The sequence below is a fragment of the Platalea leucorodia genome, assembly GCF_965183815.1.
Source record: "Platalea leucorodia genome assembly, chromosome: 10".
NCBI classification, from domain to species: domain Eukaryota; kingdom Metazoa; phylum Chordata; class Aves; order Pelecaniformes; family Threskiornithidae; genus Platalea; species Platalea leucorodia.
The window spans coordinates 5,859,836-5,883,429 of record NC_138832.1 but is presented as its reverse complement, the minus strand read 5'-3'; positions in this window follow the sequence as shown (position 1 = coordinate 5,883,429).

Here is a 23,594-nt window from a genome sequence, read left to right as displayed (position 1 = left end):
CAGCTGTCCCCCAAAATGTTAATGAACTGTCATAGCTATTTAATTTCAGCCATCTGTACTGAAAAGGGAGACAGTCTGTCCAGAAGAATTCTGTCAGTTAGAGAAAATCTAGATAAGACTAGAACACCTGGGTTCTCATTGAGTTCTGGCTGCCAGTGGCTTTATCACAAATATTACTTCCTGGGTAGTAATCCAAGATGTTAACCTCGCTGTCATGTCTTTGAGAAAACTGCAGCCTTTCCTGGTGAGCACAGTGTACTCCGCACAATTGTATGTGTAGGTGTAACTTTATCTCAGTACTTATGGTCCTTTCACATCAAGAAGAATTCTTCCATTTCTGGTTCTTCCAATTCTGGGAGCAGACCAGCCTGCCTCTTTTGTCTCTTTTCCAGCACTGCCACAGATTGTACCAGGTTACTACAGAGACGAAGCTGTACTTCACCAGAGAATGTGTCTTTATTGGTTTGTTGTTTGCCTGGCTGGGGGGGTTTGTTCATTTATTTGTTCCCCCTCTACCACCACCCCCCTCAGATTTAGAGATTAAGTTAGGAAAAGCACTTCAGTTTGCAATGAGAGGGGTTGGTTTTCGTTCTAGCTGCAAAAAAAAAGCATTTTACTGATGTATGCATTTACAACATCCCAAGGCTTTTAAAAATGAAGCAATTTATTTTTAAAGAATTCGTATTCAATCAAGTAATCATGACATAAATAAATTAAACCAGAAATTTGCCCCCACCCTTTTTTTAAGCTACAGGATATATATTATGTATACTTTATGCCATGTAAGATTTGTACAGAATCTCCAGTATTACTACTTTTCTGAACAAAAGAATAGCTTGCAAGACTTTTTTGGACAGTTGCAGAACATATGTCCATGTTTATTAACTTTCATCAAGCACTTCCAACACACTGTATATTATTTCATAAATGCACGTTACTTTGCATCCAGGGGTCCAATACAATGTAATGAATAACATAAATTTGCTGTTTTTTATTTGAAGTCAGTCTTCCAAGCTTGTAAATGTTTTCTTATCTCAAGATGTAGATGCCTGTTATTTCCTTCTCCTTATTTTGCTTTGTTAAATATGAATTTGTGTCTCGCTGAGAAACTATTTCTTATTGTGTTGTTATACCATATCATATTCTTACCTGAAGATAGGATACTTATGGAATTCTGTTCATTTGGTTTGTTGGTTTTGTGCTACTGCACTTTGCAAAGGTGTTTCTTTGCAAAGGAAGTCTTCCAATGTTTTGCAGTTGTAGAACTAGAAATGTTTTTGTGGGTTTTTTTTTTGTCCTGAATGAATGATTAAAGGATCTCCCCACCCAGGCTTTACTTACTATTTTTCCCTTGATGCTTGTTTTTAAGCAGGAACATTTAACATATTTGGCTGCAATGAGAAAGTCAAATACAAAGCACATGCAGGCTGATTTTCTGCATTGTCTATATTCCCAGGCAATTACATTAGCCAAGATCCATGCCTGAAATAAATACAGTTATTTTTATTGTTCTGGATATCTTTTCCAATATGTACACTGAATTGTGACAAAATTGTTTACTTTGCTGTGAACATCAATTCATAGCTTCCCAACTCCTCACAGCAGACATGACAGAGCAGGGTAGGCAGGGATATTCTGATTTGCTGGATTAAAAGCATTTGTCATTTAAGGACCCAACTTACATTGGTTCTTACATAGAGTTGCTCTTTTCTGAGCACTAAGGTGGGTGACACAGGCTATGGGATTTTATCTGTCTTTCTGAACAGTTTTTAACTAAAAAATATTCCAGAAGGCAAAGACTCCTTGATATGTGGCCAATACTTTTTTCTAGGAAGAGTTCTTGTCACTCGCTGTGTCGAGCTGAGGAGCTGCGTGCTGTGCTGAGGCAACAGGCTTATATTCATTCATCCTCAGATCATGATGACATCTAGATTATTTAGCTTGCTTATTTTTCTGTCATGCCTGTTTAACTATATAAAGGTTAAGGGAAAAGTACTTGTTATCAGGCTGGAGCAGCAAATTTTTTGACCTTCAGAGAAGTTATAGGAGCTCATTCTCAGCAATTTTTTTATATTCTGCTTTGAATTGTTTCTCCATCATCTTACTTCAACATTTGAGACTGTTCTTTCTAGAATAGAGCTGGTTGTGTTGAGTTACGTTCCATAGTTGTTATCTACATACTGACTGATTTGAGGCTGCATATATGAATGACAATCAAGGTCGTCATTGGGATTTAATTGAAATAAATTCTCTTAAGATACCAAAAACATAGCTGACTTGACAGAAAGTAGGAACTTTGTGGGAAGCTAGATGGTGCTAAGCAAGGTGGGAAGGAGGCATGAATGGTTGTTCTGTGTTTTTAAGCTGGAGTTTGGCCTAATTTAAATTCTTAGCCTATTAAATGTGCCACAATATATTGTGAAAGAATTCTTTAAGAATTCACTGACACTTAATGTTAGAGAACTTAAGTTGGTAGCTCTTCAGTGTCAGATCTTTGAACTAATTTGGTTTTGTTCTTCAGCTCACAAAGCACTTTCCTAATTAGATTAGCCTGCCGTGGACTCTCAGCAATTTCAAATGTTAGTGGCAATAAGAACAAATACAATTAATTAATCCATACATAAAAAAGGAAGGGATAAATGGTACAGTTACCCTGGCAGGAAAAACTCTGCTATAACCTCAGAGTCTCACTGCAACTTGTTGCAGCTCATTTATGCAACCATGGCTTATGCAAATGTGTCTACTGGAAGGCATGGAAAACTTACTATGGCATATACTTTGAAATTCACTCTTATTTATAAAATTGCAATCCAATTGCTTATTTTGCACTTACAAGAGGTACAAATTTTCCAATTCAGAAATGTGAAACTGACCTCAGGAGAACCTTATGTCCTTATTACAAACCTTTAAAGTTGGCATTAATATTTATTTCAGTAATATTACTTCAAAGTATGGTCTGATGTTTTAATTTTGCATGACATTTGAGAAGTAGCATAGTCTAAGTGATTTTCTATAAATACGTTGACTTTATAATATTAAAGACTTTATTCTTTGGTGGAAGTTAATAGCACTGTTACCATGGAACACTTATTCCTTTAATTTCATGTAAATTTAAATTTTATGATGTTTGCTTCACCAAGATTATATAATCCCTTTTTATTGAAAAGAATCACAATTATGCAAATGATGATATCCAAGGAGACAAGCAGCAATTAACTGCAAAAGACAGGCTGTTACCATAAGAGTTTACTCTCAATAAACATAACAGGACCTCCTTTAAAATAAACCTTTATTTAAAGAAATCAATTTGGCATAGTTTCTAAAAGAAAGCAATTCATTCAGACAGAAGTTTCTAGAACATAATCCTAAGACAATAGTATCTTTGCATTTTTTTTCTTTGACTCCAAATGCATTATTTCTGTACATGGAAGATGGAAAGAGGAAATCTTCAGCATCAGCATGGACCCTGCTGGCTTATCTCCTAAGAAAGCTCATAAAATACTTGCCTTTCTACAGGAGGTTATTTAATGGAGCAAAATAATCATCTGTAAGCATGGAGTTATGCAGTCTAATAGTCACCAGTCACAGCTCTGGAAAGGTAAAATAATGCTCATAAGAACTGTGTGGATTACTACTAACCTTCCTACAGAAGGAATTTATTTGGATCCAACCATGTGCCATGCATTCCACTTACACTCCAAATGATGCCATAGTCTCCTGCATGCTTTGGAACTCGCTTTAAAATGTTCACAGATGGCTTGAGAACATACTTAAGAGCTCTTTCCTTGGATATCTTCCCTGTGCTTGATAGAAGAGTTATGCTGCTTCAGATATGGGCAGACTTGCAACTGTAGGCAGTGTATGTGCTGTTATATATTAGAATTAATTTTGCTTTCCTGTTTTTCTGTGTAATGAACTAAGAAGTGTTGGAGGAGGAGGAGGAAATAGCAGCTGGTTTCTTCTTCTTCAGTAACTTTGATACTATGAGCTGTTAAGGAGCCTTAAGGGAGATTGTGGAAGGGAACATAGGAGTTGAAGGTGGGATTTGAGCCAGTCAGAGAGCAAGCAAAGTGTGCCACAAACCACAACGTAACACAGCTACAAGAACAGGCCTCATGCATGAACTACCAAAACCCTCTCTGCCACTGCATACTAGGTAAAACATGTAATACCAAACATATTTTCTCTCGCCTCTTTATAGGTAATAGGAGATGTGAATAATATCTGGGACTAGGGCTACATCCTCCATGAAGAAAAACAGATGTACTTTTGTACACTTTCCTCCTCCACTTTCTCTTCCAGTGAATCAGCCGAGGGAGCAGCCTGGGCAGGGATCCATCTGACTTTAAGGAGGGCTGTTGCTTCAAACACAGTTGTTACAGTTGTGCGCTAGCTCAGGGAAATCTGATGGCTGCCAAAAGTCTGAGGAGTGTCAATAGATTCTGTGTGCTTTAAATCACAAGAACTGTCAGAAAGCTTCATAGCTACACATAATTGTGATTAGCGCACTTGGAAAAATATTTTTTCCATTGGTGGCTTTTCCTCAATGAAAGTCAAAGATTAAATAAAAAGCTTCCCCCACCTAAAAAAGGAAAATAGGTTTCAGAATTTGTCTGTTAACTGTAAAATAAAGAGACTTCATTTTATGAGTTTTATTTGCACTTCTCAAAGCATTTCATAAATGTGTTAAATAATAGGCGTGGTAAACATTTAGCTGTCACATTTATAGGTAGGTCAACACTAAAAATAGAGATATTCAGTGAACTCTACATTGAATCCCTTCTTGTACACAGCTTTCATTTGTATTGGTAGTCATACAGATATGGGGTTGTGTATTGGACAATAACCTACCCTGAACATGTTGAGCAGAGACAATATCAACTGGGAATAAGAGTTCTTTTTCTATTTTTATCAGTTTAAGTTTTTTTTTTTTTTCATGCTGTGGGATAATACTAATGCGTAAAAGGGTTACTGTTCTTTTAGAGATGAATGTCAGACAAGTGCCAATAATCTGGGTGACACGTTTTCCTGATACACTGTGCTGTGGTTAAAGTGTAACTGTGAAGACCATAGAGGTGAATTTCAGAAAGTTTTTGGTACTGGAGAAGGATTGTAATAAACTGTGTGCAGGAGCAGGGGAGCATTGGCATTTCAGTGCAGTGTGAATGTAAAGTCACAGAAAGGTGTTGACCTCTAAACATTAATTATATTTACATTCCTCCTCTACGCTCCCAAACACTTTGCCCCCAAATTGGTAATATCTCATGGCTGGCATTAAAAGCATTGCAGCTCAGATCATCTCTGTTAAGTGGGGTGACTATGTTTTGTTCAGTGAATATTATTATAAGGAGTGGGCTTGACCATGTCTTTAAAAAGTAGCACACTTTGGAGGTCACATATGATAACATATAGAAAGGTCAAGGTGGAACAGTTAACCAGACAGATGTCTCTTGCCCACCTAAGCGTAGTTTGGAATTGGCTTTCTCAAAAAAAGGGTTTTTTTGTGTGTGAACTAAGTAAACCTGTAAGGCAAACTGCCTGAAAAGCCGACTTTCAACAGGCTGGAACTTACTCTGTTTGTGATTTATTAATGAAAAATCATATCACAGGCAGAAAGTGAGTGTTGATGATGATCACTTTGTAATGCCTGTACAGCAAAATGAGAAAATCAGCTGTCAAGATACAATATAGGCTGAGCATCTACTTCTCTTATTGCGTTGACTCAAAGTATAATGCTTCAGCTGCTTCTTTACTTGAAGACTGAATACAGGGGACTGAAACAACTTGTAATTAAATAACGAACTTTGGAGAAATTGATATAATGCACAGAAAAACACTGATCATTTTAAAAATAACTAGGGTTTTTAACTGATATATTAGCTTCTGAGGAGTCCCTGTGTAAGTTTTATATAGAGATGTATTTTAAATGTTACAACTTTAATAAAAACATAAAACATAACCATAATTTTGATCTCTGTGCTGATGTAAAGGTACTAGGGAACAAGAACCTTAAGATACAGTGAAGATGAGAAGAAAAGGTTAACGTTTGTGGAAAGGTTGTTTTGAATTGCCCAAGGAATGTGTAATACTTGAAAAAGGTATTTATGTGATTGATGTGCATAGCATTTAGCTAAATATTATATCAAGTTCTTTTTCTAAGAATTCTGTTGCTACACATGTGTCTCTTCCCTAATTTCAGTCTTTCAAATACAATGACAAAAGCGCTCTTCATGTAATATATCCTAGGTAGTACACCAAAAAATAATCCTCAAACCCATAAGCCCCTAAAACTGTAGATCGATATACTGTTGGTTTGAAGAAAAGATCTTGATGAAATTACTTATAATATTTTAAAATTTTTTGAGGCAGCAGTCAGTGAAATATATCTTATAAGTAGTAGTCACTACAATAATTTATTTATATAGCTACTAGCTAATCTGTACTTGCTTTCTGAAATTTCTTCTCCAACATGGGAAAACTCTCTCTCATAGCTAGTTTTAATTTTTTTTTTTTCAATCCAGGTTCAGAAATTGGTTTGGTTTTAATTCTTCAGGAACAGTTAAAAGAATAAAAGGGAAAATATAAACTAGATATGTAGTAGGTGCCCCTATGATTTTGCACATTGTAAATTAGCATCACAAAACTGAACTGCATTTAATGCATTTAACTTCCTTCTGGTATTTCTGAATCTTTGAGATCAAATGACAATTAAATGATCAGTGGACTTTTGAGAGTTTTTCTCTGCCCACATCTTATCTTTCATTTAACTAAAATATCATGAAAAAGGTCTGATTTCATTGAGCATCTGTACCAGCAAAACACTCTTCACCAGGAATCTTGTGTAAGAAACCTATGAAATTTCAAGGCTATTTCTCTGTTTGTTTTTTTTTCCTTTAGTATTTCTCAATTCAACAGGGGTAAAAAGAAGTTATTGCCAATATTGCACCTCACTAGCTGACACCTGTCATATTTCTAGGAAAGATTTAGCAGGGTTACAGTTTAACATGCTACAGCATCTTATTGAGGTTTCTTCTAGATTAGACATTTCACAAACAGTTTTTTTTTCTTCCAGAATTTCAGTAGTGTATGAAACATAACTAGGCTGATTAGTATGATAGAATTATCCAAATTGTTTCAAAGGAAAATTTGTCAAAAAAAGCCCCAAAACCCAGAAAACTCTCAGTTAAATAAAAGGGCCACTTCAACAATCAAATGAAGCAGGCTGAAAAGGTTTTTCAGAAGGGACACAATTTATGAGAAAAGAAAAGCTGAGAAAAAAATCCATATATGAAGATGCAACATTGATTATATGTAACATTTTTTTCATCTTCAGTGCCTTGGCTCCCTTAAAATTTATATGTTTCTGAACTCCAAACAATTTATCTATACTGAATTCTTTGAAATTTGAAGTTCATCCAGAACTTCATATTCTTTTTGGATGTAAAATATTTGCTGGCGATACAAACTCTTGCTTTGAGACCAAGAGTAATTTTTACATTTGTTTACAAAGCCTATAGGAGATTTTTATACCAAAGTCTTTCTGAAGATCTTAGTTTAGAAATAGCAAACTATCCTTGGGTAATAAAGTGAAATAAGTGATATTCATATGACACAGACTTTCATGAACAGAGCAGAAGAGAGAGGAGATATCAAACACAGAGACATCCCTTAGGAAGAGTTGAAAAGCACAGACAACCTGAACTAACACAGCAGTATTTTCTGTTCTGTTTGTGCAACAGATTGTGGGGGCTCAGTGGGAGAGACTGAGAGACTGTACAGAGAGTTACTGGTGAACTTGCTCCGACACACCTACAGATGATGAAAAGTCCAAAGCTTTCACGTGTGACTTAAGATGAAAAGTCTATTGTCTAATTTCTCAACTATTCTTTCTTGAATTAAAAAGATTTTTTTTTCTTTTTAGAACTACTAATGCTAAGTTTTATCCCCTCAATCCAGAAACCAGGCACCAAAACCTACAGGAGTTAAGTATATCCCTGTATGAGAGCATTCTTGATATTTACTATAAATAACGTTTCAAGGAAAGAGTCTGCATAAATAAATAATAAAATAAAATCTCCCCTTCTCTGCATCCCCCCCCATTCACCATTCCCTCCATTTAGCTTATCTGACTCTCCTATTGGTACAGCTGTGAAGGAAGACCAGACTGTTATGTGTGGCCAAGCCCCAACTGCTCAAGGTTTGAGAAATCCCTCCCTAAATTTGTCAGGCTGGGATTTTTTTCTCAAATCCAGTATTCTCAGGTGCTTATACTTAGTTGTTTATAGAACACCCCCAATAAATTCAACCAGGCAAAAACAAGCCCATGCTGAAGGCAATGGTTTATAAAAGTACTCTGGAAAGCTTGAGCAAAAAGCCTGAACTTAAGAATATGTGGTAGATACAAAGTTGTATGAAGTTAGGAGGTAGGAAGGGGAAAGTCAAAGAGGAGTGATGAAATAGAAAATTTCAAAGAAAAAAAAAAAAAAAAAGTAAAAACTATCTTGTATAAATGTAATAAAAAATGATGAACTAAAAAAAAAAAAAAGGATTAAAAAGATGAGAATGTTAGTTTAAATTTACATAATTTATAAATTTTTCCAGAGATACTTAGAGGCAAAATATAGCATCTATAATTTTTGTATCAGTGTCTAAAAGAGGAAATGGGATCTTCTAAATTCAGTGCATTCCCAGTCATTTATTTTAGGCTTTTGATCATGGTATAGAAATGTAGCTTGTACTGTCTTTGTAGGATCACTTGTAGATGGCTGGCTGAGTTTCAAGTCCTTTTTCTCTTGGGAAGTCAAGTCTTTTCCAGCTTCCTAGTAATTAAAAAGAAAAAAACAGACTCCCACTGTGAAGGTATGGCATATCAGCAGAATTTTTATAATGCTGGAACAGAATGATTTTATAAGCTTTGGTAGGACAAAAAAAAAAAAAAATCAAGTTAGTCCTTAGTTCTTCATTAGATCATATTCTCTGGCTACTGAATGCATTCTGGTGGTGTTGTCATTTTGTGACTCTGAGATTGAGCCTTTGTATGAGAATGTGTAAGTTTATACGCTAAAGTCCACCTTTTTGAGAATGGCTTGCTTTCTGTATCTCGGCTATATTTTACTTGAAAAAGTAAATATGTTTTTATGTTTTTAAGCTTCTCAGTTTTGTTGTCTGGTTTACAAGTCAGTTCTCTGTGTTCTTCAGCCTTCCTTAAAAATATATGAACTAGTTATTCCGAATTCAATAATAGAGTACTTGACTTGAGGTGTGCCCATTCAATCTTTAGTTTACATAATGTAATAAAAAAGGAGGCAAGAGGGCTCTCTGGACAGTAAAAAAACACTGGTAATTATGATAATTCAGAAAATACATGCTATGGGTGAATCCTACTATCACAAATTACTGTAAAGAGTTGTGAGCCTGGAAAGAGAACACAGGCAATCTCACATAGGACTGAAGTCTTCAAAGAGAATCTCACTGTAGTGCTACAAACATTGTATTAGATCCAAAATATACAGGTGGTGGTGGGTTATAAATATAGCCAGAAAGATGTGCGGCTAAGTCTCTGCTGCAATGCCAATTTATACTGTTGTCTGTAGTAATCACAATTCACAATTTGGACCAGAGGAAAAAAAAAAGTGTTTTCAAAAGAAGCAATAAGAAATCCCAGAAGAATGAATATTCCATTGGGAAAATATAATGAGCTGAAGTATTCTATTTATATTTGTATTTAATTCCTGCTGTGAAAGGAATTGCTACAAGTTTATGGCATCATGGAGAACTTCATGTTTCTTTAGTTGTGAAGGTGTTCAGGTGTTTAGGAAGGTTTTTGTTCTCAGTTTGCTTTATTTCCATAGCCTTAGTTAACTTTGTCTAAAGAAGTTGGCTGTGATTTGCCAAGGAGTATGACTCACAGCTCTCGTAGCTACAGGAATAATTCAGACCACAAACAATCATTTAGGAAGCATGAAAACATTTCCAAACTAGTTTGAAATGTTTTTGCATCATCTGTATCCTCCTCCCTGAAATGTTGTTTTCTCCATGCCACAGTGCTCGGTGTAAGGTGCTGCTTAAATAAAGGACTTTTTCCATGGCTCAGTTTTGACCCTTGAAGCTATGGGTCTTATGGATATCAGGTACTGCATATACTATTTTTGAGACATGGTCTGCAATCACATAATCTTATATAATGCTCTTTTCTGAAGACTGGCTGAGAAACCCTGTTACCATCTGGTCCAGTATGCTGGACTAGAAATGCGCTCTGAAGTAACACACTCATTTAAAAGTAAAGTAAACTAAGCTAAAAGTAAGAGAAACATTTCCCTTCTCTGGAATGAGAAAGCATAAAGAAATAGGCCAGAATGTCATATCCAGTATAGGCAGCTACCTTACATGAAGAACAATAACAAAGAAATAGATGGGATAAACAGAGCAAAAAAAGAATGAGTTCTAGTAATTTATTTCATCTTCCTGGAAACAGGATTTAGACCTTAATATTTAAAACAACACCTCTAGTAGAACTCATTTTGAAACAAAAATAATAAATGAATAAGCATGATGACTGTTAAAGCAATAGATATGCTGCGTAGGGTAACACATGCAGATAAACATTCAAAGCCTATGATTGTCTTTTTGTTTTCATAATTGTGTATGGTGTGTGTGACACATATAGAATTATCAAACAAAAATGAAAAAGAAAGTAAATAGCCATTAAGGTAGGAAAAATATGTCTGTCTGGAGATGATGGAAAGGCTACAAGTGAAGAGATTCATAGTCTGCATTGCCTAAGGTCTACCTTTCCCAGTTAAAACATTGCCTTCATTTCCTCTTCCTCCAGAAATAGAGGCAGGTGCTTTCTTTTTCCCTCTATATGTTTATGTAGAGGCAAAATAGCAAAATTTAGGAATTTCAGGATGGCTTCCATTGTCTCTATTCATTGACACCTTTTCTCATGCTAATAAGGCTTTTGAGACTTTCAGAGAAAGCTGGGAGAAAGTTAGATTCTCTTTTCTGTTTCGAACAGACACAATAAATTCAACAGTATTCAAAAGGGCTGTTGGGTTTTTTTTGGTTTTGGTGTTTTGTTTTTGTTTTTTTTAAATCACATCAGTATCAAAATGATTGCCTGTGTTGTTTGGGGGTATTTTTTAGAAGACATTTTCTTCTTTTTCTGCTCATAAAATATTTTCGAAATTTTGTGAGAAACAAAGCATTTTGGGTTATTTTTGGTTTCATTAAATCACTGTCAGTTAGCCCTTGATAATTGTTGGGGGGGGTTGTTTTTTGGTTTTTTTTTTTAGTACTGCTACCATTTTTTCATTTTAGTGCATTTCTAGTGTAAGAGCATATTGTCTAGAAAGGATCATTGGAAGGTCTAGACTAAAAGAAATATAAATGCATAAAGCATTACTAAGTTAGTGAAGAACTCCCTCTCCTACTGCTTGGGAACCTTCTAATGTCTTAGAAGACTTATTCATTGCTGGTTTATATCTACTTGCTCATCTTCCAATATGCTAATCTGTCTGGTATTTATGTCTCTGGTGTCTATCAACCTCCTGAACTTGCAGGAACCCTACCTTTGTGAAGCCTTTATTTTTCTGGGATGAGCAAGCCAAGAATTTCTAATCCTCACTCATTTAGCAGACTGTTTTCCTGACCCCCCTGTTGCAGAACAACTTCATTTTTACAGTGGTATTAATACTTCCCTATTTGTACTTGAGACACCTCTTTGAGGTGTCTATATCTTAGAATAGTATTTTAAATTTCCTCAGCTTCATCCCACTGTTCTTCCTGGTTTGAGTTACAGAAATAGAACCTTATCCTTTTCAGTCATTTGCATACAGCTAAAATTCTTTTTGTTATCCCTTAAGAGAGTATCTTGAAACTTTTTCTTGATCCCTTGTATTCACTCAGCGATTTGTGGTAATTGTCTCTTGCATTAATAGGTACAGAATGTTATTTAAATTATTTCAAATGGTCATAAAATATTTTCTTGTAGTATGAAGATGTGTAGTGTACATGAAAGTGCCATACAAAAGTTTTACTAGCACTCATTTAGGATGCTCACCAGAGCTGACTCATAAGTTTTGCTGTTTGTGAGTAATGCTCCAATATCATACACCTGCTACTGTAGCTTTTGTGCCGTTCCACATCATTGTGCATGCTTTATGGTAGTAGTCTGAGCACAAGATTACGTGCTAGAAACCCCAGAATCCTGATGCATGTCATAGATCTAGCTCTGACTGGTTCGGCTACAAATCCACATACTTGGAGCCCTTCTAATGAAAGACCAGTGCATACATTTTTTAAAATAAGGAACAGATTTATTAGATAATAAGCATTCAAAAACCTATGCTAGCTATCATAAATGATAGCAAGAATTCGGTATCAGAATCTGCAATGACAAACTCAATATGATAATCACATTATGAAAGATGTACAGTGCCATCCATTCAATCTTTGTTCAAAGAGCTGAGCCAGGAAAGGTCCAAAGATGGTTGGAGGTCAAATGAAAAGTGAGACTTTAATAAAATCATGATATGAAAAACAAATTCTTCCTTGCTGAATAAAACATCTGCCTTTTATTTTGTGTCTGTATGGCCATAGAACCCTGCTGTCTGAAGATACTTAGTACTTTTAAAAATTATGAATCCTTTTGTCCTTCCAGGACTTGGGAACTCAGTTTTCCCAAGGAACACTTTTAGAACACTAAGATTTTTGAGGTGTGTGCTAGTTTTGGCTGGGATAGAGTTAATTTTCTTCACAGTAGCTTGTATGGGGCTATGTTTTGGATTTGTGCTGGAAACAGTGTTGATAACACAGGGATGTTTTCGTTATTGCTGAGGCCTTTTCTGCTTCTCACCCCACCCCACCAGCGAGGAGGCTGGGGGTGCATAAGAAGTTGGGAGGGGGCTGGGACAGCTGACCCCAACTGACCAAAGGGATATTCCATACTATATGAAGTCATGCTTAGCATATAAAGCTGGGGGAAGAAGAAGGAAGGAGGGAACGTTCGGAGTGATGGCATTTGGCTTCCCAAGTAACCGTTACGCGGGATGGAGCCCTGCTTTCCTGGAGATGGCTGAACCCCTGCCTGCTGATATGAAGCAGTGAATGAATTCCTTATTTTGCTTTGCTTGCACACACAGCTTTTGCTTTACCTGTTAAACTGTCTTTATCTCAACCCATGAGTTTTCTCACTTTTACTCTTCTGATTCTCTCCCCCATCCCACCCGGGGGGAATGAGCGAGTGGCTGTGTGGTGCTGAGTTGCTGGCTGGGGTTAAACCATGACAAGATGTTGCTCAGTGGCTGTGATTAGGTTTACTTTTATCTGTTTAAATCAACTTAATTTTTTTAAACCCTAAACACAAAAGGTTTGAAAGTTCATATATGAACAGTTACTAGCTATCAATCAGCTTTATATGCTCTTGCATACATTCATTCTGGAGCAAATAACAGTTAAATAAATACAGTCACTTCCACCACCAAGGAATCCATGTTTAAAAGTTTCAGTAACGCCAGGTATCCTTATGTTCTCCCAGCTGCAAAAATTTTGTGAATTAAATGTGAATGACTTAATGTTGGTTTTGCTCAGTATCCTTGTGATCATGCAAGTCATCCTCCAACAACAGGCTGAAGCTCATTGAGAAAGTCTTATACTGACAGAAATGAAGAGTTTTTACAGGACTATCTGATTTTACCAAAACATTTTAGGTTGACTGTCACCATCTGAGGAGCTTCACTGCAATGTCAAGCTAAAGAACCATAAAGCTTTTTCCTTTGTTCATGTCTCTAGGTTTTCAATCATTAGAGTGGAAGCAGGAGGAGTATATGATGATGTTGATTGACATATATAGGAGAAAATGAATTCATTTAATGTGGAGGAGAAAGAGACTTAAAGTAGATTAATGACAGAGGAAAAGTAGAAGCTTCGTAAATGATTTGGAAAGTCTTGGCAATAGAAGTATCTACTCGTCTGTTTTTCTTTTGGTTTTATTTTTTTCTTTTTTTTTTTGCGAAATAATCCTTTTTTGAGAAATAATCTTTACAACTTTCTTGAGTGACGGATATGAAATGGGAAAATCTGATACTTCATGAGAGGAGGATGATGAAGGATAACAAAGCAAGAGCAATAACAGAAAATAAGAGAAAGATGTGGATTTTCTTTCCTATCTATCATCTGACAACTTCTGTTTTACTGTCATACTACATTTGTCTTCTAATAAAACAAGCTACTTTTATTCACAAACGCTGCTATTTTACACTCTTGGGAAAAGGAGAATTTGCAGTTTTACATCCCTCAGTGAGAGAGAGAACAACACAGAGGGAGAGAGGCAGCCATCTACTTCCTCTAAAGAGACAATTTATTTGTTGTCTTATAATGACAAACTCACATTCATCTCTTTCTGACCCTCCTCTCTCTCTCCCTCTTCCTCCTCCTTTTCTGTAAAGCTTTTGACATCTAATCCAATTACTTTGCAGTTTGTCTTCTCCATGCCTCAGTTTTCCTTAGAGAATGTTTGAAAGCGTTGAGTTGCGTATTCTCCTTTTGTGGACTGTCTAAAGAGTATCTGTGCTCTCCCTCTTGAGGAGAGTTTTGTGTCAGACACTCACAATGAATAGCAAAAGTCTGTCTTTGACAGGAATACATACGCTGACCTTCAATTAAGCTGCAGGTTAAGACAATACTGGAAAATCAATAGCTCATTTTCTGTCTTTTGTGCTCAGATTTTGATGTTTACTAAGATAAAGGATGACAATGCTAAAGGCAGAAATCTTTGCGGAACATCCATTGATGTTGCCACAGGCTCAAGGGCCAGGTATGGCCTAATCTTTGCAAAGCTTCCAAACACCAATATGTCAATAGATATCAACTGTAGCTTTATACGACATCCACTATCTCTGAATTTTCATCGAGTAGCATTTTCTGTTCTCCTCCAGTCTTCTGACCCAGAGATTCCTAGGAAGGGTCATGAGTAATCAAAACTCAGTTCACTGGAGGTTACAATTACTGCGAGGAAAATCCGTAGCATGAAGGCTTAAACTGTTTGCATCTAATTTTTAGGTTCAAGCCCTAACTTGCAGGTTCTGGTGCCTGCAAGTTTGGTTTTCCTTTTTTGTTTGTTTGTTTTTTGTTTTTTGTTTTGGATATGTGTGTGGGAAGGGTGAGGTTTTTTTTACCTATGCAATATAAATCTTAGTTCTTTCATCATCCATATGAACACCCAGAATGGAGAGAAGACATTGAACTCCACTTTCTGGCACATACCTATCTGGCAAGGTAACTACTACCTCCAACTAACATTTGCCTAACTGTACACACAACAGCAATGGATTAATTAACCTGTGAGGCCAAAGTCAATGGTTCAATGCAGCACCTTTCTTACCATGGCAAAAGAGAAATAATCAGCCAAAAGACAGATAATTTTGTATACAGTTAGAAGTAAATGTATCTTAATGGACTTATTTTCTTTTTCATTTTGACAAACTTTGAAATAACAAAACCTTACTTTTAATCCAAATATGTTTCTTCCCAAAGGAAAAATATGGAAATTTTTTATATTTACAAGAAATACTATTTAAATATTATGAGCATTTGTTAAAAATGCTTGTAACAGTGAAAAGGGAAGGACATGACCCTGATGTGAACAAATTCAGTCCTGGAGCTTCTCCCTATGCCATGTCAAGAGAGCTCGCACGGTGAGGCTGTCTGCCAGGGAGAGACGCAGGGGGGGGAGATCCAAGGAAGAAAAAGATGCAAATTGGAAGGACAGAAGAGGAGGGGAGAAAGGCTAATTATCTGTCTCCCTCCAACTCCCTTTCCCCATCTACTGCCGTAACGACAAACTGTTTGACCTTAACTGTAGCTGGAAGTTATTATAAGTAATACACTGGATATATCATAGATGCGTTCATGTGGGCAAACAAATAGACTGAGCAACTCAGATTTCAATCATAAGAAATTACGTATTTGCAAAGTATCAAAATGAAAGTTTCTCCTTGTCCTAAATATATTTAAATTTTGACCTGAAAGATATTGTCATCAGTTCTTATTAAACCTTCACAAATTGATAACTCTTAATAAATTGTATTCAAATACAAAAATCAGATTTAAAATTTGAACTTGGGACAACAGTTTGATATTTTATGCCATGTTGTACTGGAAACAGTCTTTGGCTTTGCCCTGATGTCTGCATTAGGGCTGTAAATTAAACATTTGTTAGCATTCCATGTTGACCTGGCTGGATGGAGTGGTATTAACTAGCTCTGACTGGCAGCCTCCAGTCCTTGACTAAAGATCTGGTAGTTGTGACGTAAGACCCTGAAGCAGAGAAGTGTAAAGGTCAGAAAACTTATAATGTCCCTTACAAGCTCCTGGAGGGAGAATTCCCAGGAGACTGTCTGCCTGTTAAGTAGGAATACAGAGAGAAGTGGAATAGTTGTGTGTGAAGGAAGTGAAATGTACCCATGTTCATGTATACGAATAAGAAATCTTCCGCTCATTCCGTGTTTTGTGCTGGCTCCCAGAGCACCTTTTATTTTCTTTCACATTTTTGCGGGTTAGCATCTCTCCTTTCTTCAGGTCTATTTTTTGTAAGCCTTGCACATCACATTCTAAAAAGAATAAAAAAGGGTACAATTCTCCCCAGGCGAGGTTTCTGCCTACCCAATAATCCCACTGACATGCTGCTTTCTGAGGCACTTGCTGTGTGTGAGTGCAAGATTTTACAGAGGCAGAGCAGCACAGGAATGCTGGAGGCGTTCTTCTAACGAGCTGTCCAGGTTACTTTCAGATTCTCTGTTTTATATGCCTCCTTGATTCAGGAGAAGCCAAATACTGGGATCTCCCTACCACTTCTTTCCATGCAGATTTTAAAGACAGAAGAGCCTGGTTCTTTCCTGAACTTTTTCAGTCTTTCATTTTCAGTAGTAAAAGTAATAGCAACATACCCTCATACATGAACAATGACTGTTCATATCTTTAATATTTGTTATGATGATTCCATTCCAAACAATGCACCCAAGTTCATTTCTTACATGACTATTATCTTTTTAAAAACTGAAAATAAACTCAGCTTTTCCATTGATCACAGAAAAGCAAGGAAGCAGAACTTAATATGTTGTTTTCTTCCTTTCCTACAAATCCTGCAGTGATAAGTAGAAGCATCTTCATGTAGGAATATGAAGCCTGGCTAAAACTTTGTTTTGAGCCCTCTAACTAAATTTTTGTATTTTTACTTTGCATGTTTCCTGACAATGTCCACAGCTTGTAGAATCCAAATGTAATTCTGAAGTGGAAATATAAGCAAGGGTCTGTTTCCAATGTAGTTTAGCAACTGCAACTCAGAAAATAATAGTAAAGTCCTATAAGGACAACTATCGAGGCTCTATTCCTTCCTCAGCTCAATGTAACTTTATGAGACGTTCTTCAAAATGTGGTTACAGCATTATACAGTGAATTTTGTATGAAACTGTCATTACTTCCCTTACAAGATGATTGCATAGATTAATGCTTTAATTCATCTTTTATATTGAAAGTAGATAAGCAACACTACTGGAATGTGTACTTGAAAATGGAGAAAAATGTATATGAATTTGAATTTTCTTACTGAGAAGTTTAATGAACCAGAGAAGCAATGATTCACTCAATAAATCAAATAAAGCTGTATTTTCCATAGATATCACCTCTTATTTCACTCTTCTGGAGGGGAAAAATGGATTTCTTCTTAAGGGGACTGATATGGAAGGAACGGAAGGATAAAGAGCATGCAAAGTTGTCATTGGAACTAACACTGGATTTATATTGTTCCCATGTAAAAACTAAACAGGAAAACCCCTGTCCAGTAGACTTCTACAAGTATGATTTTCCATGAAAGCTGTATCTACTGAAATTATAATTGAAGATTGGTAGATCTAAGTAGTTAATATATTCGCTATAAAACCTGAAGTCACTTTTTCTTGTTGTTGTTTATGAGTAGATTTTTTTTTAAAAAAACAATGTTAATAGTTTAAAAAAAACAAATTTTTGAAATAATTTTTAACTCCAGAGATCACGAGTAGTTCAGTAGCTATTGACTGCTGGAGGTTGGGATTTTGTGGTAAATCAGGTAAGTCCCACAGCAGCAAGCCCTTCCAGCACAAATACTTTTCGTGTGTGGATTTTACTTTCCTTTTGCAAATACTGGTGCATAGTACTTTGAAATTAACTTTGCACAAATGTGCATGCCAATAAGTTAGTCACTCAAATGTTCATGAAAATCAAACACCCCAAAGGATGTGAGCATGGCCTAGGAGAACTGATTTAATAAAATCAGCTGAATATTCAGATATAATGTTTTCCTCAAGAAAATTGTTATACCATGGACAGAACTTTAATACTGACAATTTTGATAAGTACCTCTGTAACTCTAAAGTGATGTTGTTGCCTAGGGGGCCTCATGCATTCAATCATAGCCAGCTTATGGGGAGATTTAAAAAAAAAAAAAAGGTGATTGAGAATGGCATATTTTACATGAAGTAAAAATATCTTAGATGCTTAGAACTTGAGTGAATGCAACTGCACTCACTTCTGTGTCATTCCAAAGCCTTTGGAGTCCATCAAATGCAGCTTTCTCTGTGGTCTAAGTAGCTGTGGTACAATTGCACATCTACTCTCCAGCTCAGGCTCTGCAATGCATTAGGCTGTGAGAGTTTGCATTTGGTTCTGATCATATCCACTTGGAAAACCTTACTTTGGCATAGTAACCACTTGTGAAGTCCTGTTACTTTATGTTTATCATGAAGAAGCAAATGGCTGCCTTGGCCAAATTTGTGGTAACGTGTTCATGTGCTCACGCCTTTACTCCAGCTGTGTTTTGCAATCTATGCATCTCATACATCTTTCAGCTGCGAGGCATCCCATAAAAGTCTCTCTGAAGTCCTTTTCCTTAAGGACGGAAAGAACACATATTCTATTCCCAGATTCTTCTGCTATTTCTTTATATGTAAAACATTTTTAAAAAGTTGAGAATTCAATTTTTGAAAGTTTTGCTTAAAAATGATTACTTTTGTGATGGTGTAATGGGATTCAAAGTACCAGTCCTTGACCATGTCCATGATCCCAAACCCAATTTAATTTTCAGATATCAGCTTAAGATGTCCAGTAAAACACAAAGATTATGTTTTAATGACACTCTGATATAATTTGGCAGCTGATCTGACAGATCCCAATAGAGTTTTGACTAAATAGGGTCCCTTGATGAGTCCAAATTACAGCTAGCAACGACAAAAACATGGGATTTGCCAGGACTACTCTGGGTGTAAAAAATAATCTTTAGTTATGAAATGGCAGGACATAGAGAGTTATTGCATATTCCAGAACTGTGCAGCAGATTTTATTTTTCTTCATAGATGTCCAACATTTACAGAACAGCTTATCTAGAAATTCAAAAGTGAAGAAAGAATCCAGATACCTTCTATATATATATTTGGTCTTTAAATATAAGCATAGCTTTGCATTGTGGTTTAACAGGATTTAGCAGTACAGCTTGAAGGTGCCATTCAAATCCCTATGTAATTAGTAAGTTTAAATTTAGATAAACGTGCATTAAAATTGGAAGTACCATCAAAAACTTTGTATTTAAGGTCCAAATATTAAATTAGTTCTTCATCTCCACTGAAAGTAACAATAAGAGCTCTAAATTATGCTGGTATAATATTTCACTGGAGTCTACTTTGTCATCCAACATCTGGAAACTCCTTCCAAACCATTGCCATGTTTCCTGTATAGACTTGAACGGAATGGCAAAAATCTGGAAGTGTTTATTTGTACCCATTTCCTGTATCACCTTCTGTTTGTCCCAAGCGGTTGTGTGGGAATGTAAATAAGGACAAAGGTATGACCCCTCTATGCTGAACCTGGCAATTATTTTTTAAGGCTTCTATGAGTTTTTAAATAGAAAGCTTGTAGAGAGCTTCTGTTGTTCAGCCCACATGCAACTGCTTTTTAACATTGCTCTGAAATAGCAGTTGCACAGATCAATGAAAACCAGGATAAAATGAAATCAAAGACATTGTGGAAACAATTTGTTCAAAAAACTTTGTAAGTGATACTCAAGATCATATCCTTTCACAGGAAAGCTATTTTTCAATTTTGTCATGCAAATTCATGCTTAACATTTTCAGGAGTGACCAGCCAATTTGTTCTGGTACAGAAGATTTTATCCATGATTTTAATTCATGTGTTGCCATCTAAACTGAGACCAAATCAATGCTGATGTTCTCTGACCTCTTAAATTGCAATGCCAATTATATGCTACTCCTATTAGAATGCAACTGCCTTCCACATCTGGAGCAACGAGGCTGTAAACAGCTTGGGGTAATCTGGGCAGGGCATGATGCGCTGCCATCAAAATACACTTTAACCGTGGATTACACAGGACCACACTTTGTCTTATTGAATTCTCAAAAAAGACAAGGTATGAATTTAGTGATCTTGTCAAAGAAGCTTCTAAATTCTCAATGGCAGATTAATGTGGTATTAAGAACTGCTGGGTTTGCAGTTTGTTATTTGGTGTCTGATACATGTCTGCTGTAATAAGGTCACACATGCTAAGAAATTAACCACCTTTTTAAACAGCAGTTGTGGCGTTACTGGGTGTCTTATGGATTACAATTCATAATCATGCATGCATCCATCTGGACTAGATGATCATTGTAGGTCCCTTCCAACTGAAATATTCTATTCTATTCCATTCTCTTCCATTCCATATGAATAGAATACTGTAGAGGGCTGGCCTGAATCAAGAAAACACACTCTTGTCACAATTAAATCTCTTCAAAAAAGAATAAAAAATCAGTGACTGCAAATGTGGTATTTGTAAATTAGCATGTTAAAGTGAGAAATTGGTATTGATGAAGATGTATCTCAGAATAAATGGCAAATGTGTAAATCATCTTTAAACTGATTGTTCTTTTATTTCGCTTCATACTAAGTCATCCATTTTGATTTGATGGTTTTGCTCTGTCTGAGGCAAGTTAGCCAATATGGTAACTTGCTATACTCTTTTTAAACTATAGGCATGTGCTTCTGAGAATCCTGCCAAACTAGATTATGAATTCAATTCAGACTGTCGTGGCTTTGTGATCTTTTTCTTTTAATGTCAACTACTGAAGTGCCAATAAGGCATGACAAATTATGGTGGCTCATACACGTTTATGGCTAGAAATGGTTTTATTGCTGAGCTATTAACACATATCATCAAAGAGACAGATGAAATAAGAGTAAGTACGATCTGTTTTTCAGAGTCCAGACATGGAGGCAGAAACAGTTATGAGAATGGAAAGACCTCTGTTTGAAGACAGACTAAAAAGAATAGGCCACAACAAATACAAGAGTAGGGTTAGCAAAGAGAAGAAACAGCATAGATGAGCTTATTTTGTCTGGATTTTACACTGAGTGTATGTTTATGAATTAGTAGACTTTTATTCTTTAATTTCTACTTATAGGGTTGAAACTATCCTCAATTCTCTTAGAAAAGCTAAGCATTAGAGATCAGCCATGCACCGAAAGTACAAAGGAACAAAACTGCTGCAAGAAATAAAGTATTCATCAGCTGTCCTGTAACATGTTTTTGTACATTTTCTGTAATATCTGGATAGTAAATTTAGACTGTTTCTGTGAGGTGAAATAGTAATTTTTCTTTGCCTGTGCTGCAGGAAAAAGGAGTGCCATAATCCTATACAGCAGATAGAAAAGTATTGAAGCAATTGTGATCACTAATCTGCTTTCAGTGCTTGAAATTTGGTAGAATGTAGTGCAGAAAGCCCTTCATGCCTGTAAGAAAACAAAAGTATCATAGTATGAATTTTTGTTGCATGCTGCATTCACCAGGTGTTTTCCATTGTTTTAACTGTAATAAGGTGACCTTGGTTTTCTAGATTTAAGATTTCAGTAGTTCATTTTACTGAATTCTGATGATCACAGCAAACACTAATTGCACATTGAGTCCAACTGACCTGCAAGCACGTGGCCAGCTGACCCAGAAACACAGAAGTTCCACACAAAAAATTTGAGTGTGAATGACATTCTCCTGTATAAAAGACGTAAGGACGCTCTGTACTGAGTTGAAGGCAAATGAGATTATTAGAATTATGTTCTCTATAAATAGCTGTAAAGAGACTGCCCATATCTAGCAAATGTAACATTTGAATGCAGTTATATTTCACAGCTAGTTACTAAATTCCCTCATGCAAAATACAAATTAATAAACGGGCCTAAATATTACACTGCACACCCCAGCAGAATTGTGCATATGTCCTTTAAGTATATTTTATTTGGAGGTAAAAAGACTATCCATTGACATTTCAGCCATCACAGTCTATAAGTTTAGCATAACACTGAGGGAACTTTCTTGCATTTTTGGTTACTATTACTGATCATAACTGAGCTATGTATTGTAAATTTTTTTTCTACCTTTTAAACATCATAAAGGAGGAGAAATGGTAAGACTGATAATCAGAAACTTCTTGTCAGTGAGGAGCATCAGTATGATTTTACTGATATGGTGACCTGGAAAACAGGAATCATCATGTTGATAGATTTGCTGCAGATGAGTTGAGGAGATCCTTATACAGAGACAGATCTTTTTTGGCATTGCTGCTAATTGTTGCAATATGTGTCCTTTAATGGCCCTTGTGTCATGCTTTGTTGCTTCACCGTAGCATGTGTAAGAGCAGGGTAGGACACCATATTACAGAACTGTTGCTTATAATGTAATTTAAATTCAGGTCTTCTGGTGTTTGTGTTATCTTTGTGAGTACAGGTCCCTAGAACATTTATGAAGTAAAATAATTTAAAATTCATGAACAAGTGTTCTTCCAATAATATCCAATTATTTCATTCACTATTGACAGAAAATGACTTAGAAATTTCTAAAAAGGAAAAACAGATTTGTACACAATCCTTTCTTGAGCAGAATTTTTGCCAGAGGGAAAGCATATCTGGTCAAATCCTCACCTGCTAGAAACATTTCCAACAGCTAGAGAAGTATCTTCAAAATTATACTTGTTGCTCTACAATAAATAGTTTCATTTTTCTTTATTAAAACTATTCTGATTTCTTCATTTTGTTTATCTTTTTATTGAGCTATCCTCATATACTATTAGATATTTTAGTGTTTGGATGGTGGGTTACTTTGCTAATTTCTTTGGATAAACTCTCATTCCAGATCCATGAACTGCATCTTTTGAGAAATATAAGTGTATTCTACTAGTCTCATTTATGTATTAGTTTAGTGGTTGTCCTTCTTTTAGCTTTTGATTTTCTTATTTCCCTGGAACACAGTTGGTGTGCTTTCTGAGTGTAGTCTCACCATATTGAGCTTATCCTCCCCATTTTAGTTTCCTTTCTGCTGTCTTTCTGAAAAGAGAAATAAAAAGATTATTAATAAATTCAGCCTGTAAATAGGGTCTATTAATTGGTTAATGACAGCAGTATTGGTTATTACAAGAACTAGATGTAACATATCAACGTATCTTCAATCAGAAGATAAGCTGTCATTGAATAGTAACTGAGTCACATTTTTGTGAACAGTACATCTATATGAATATATTGGACAT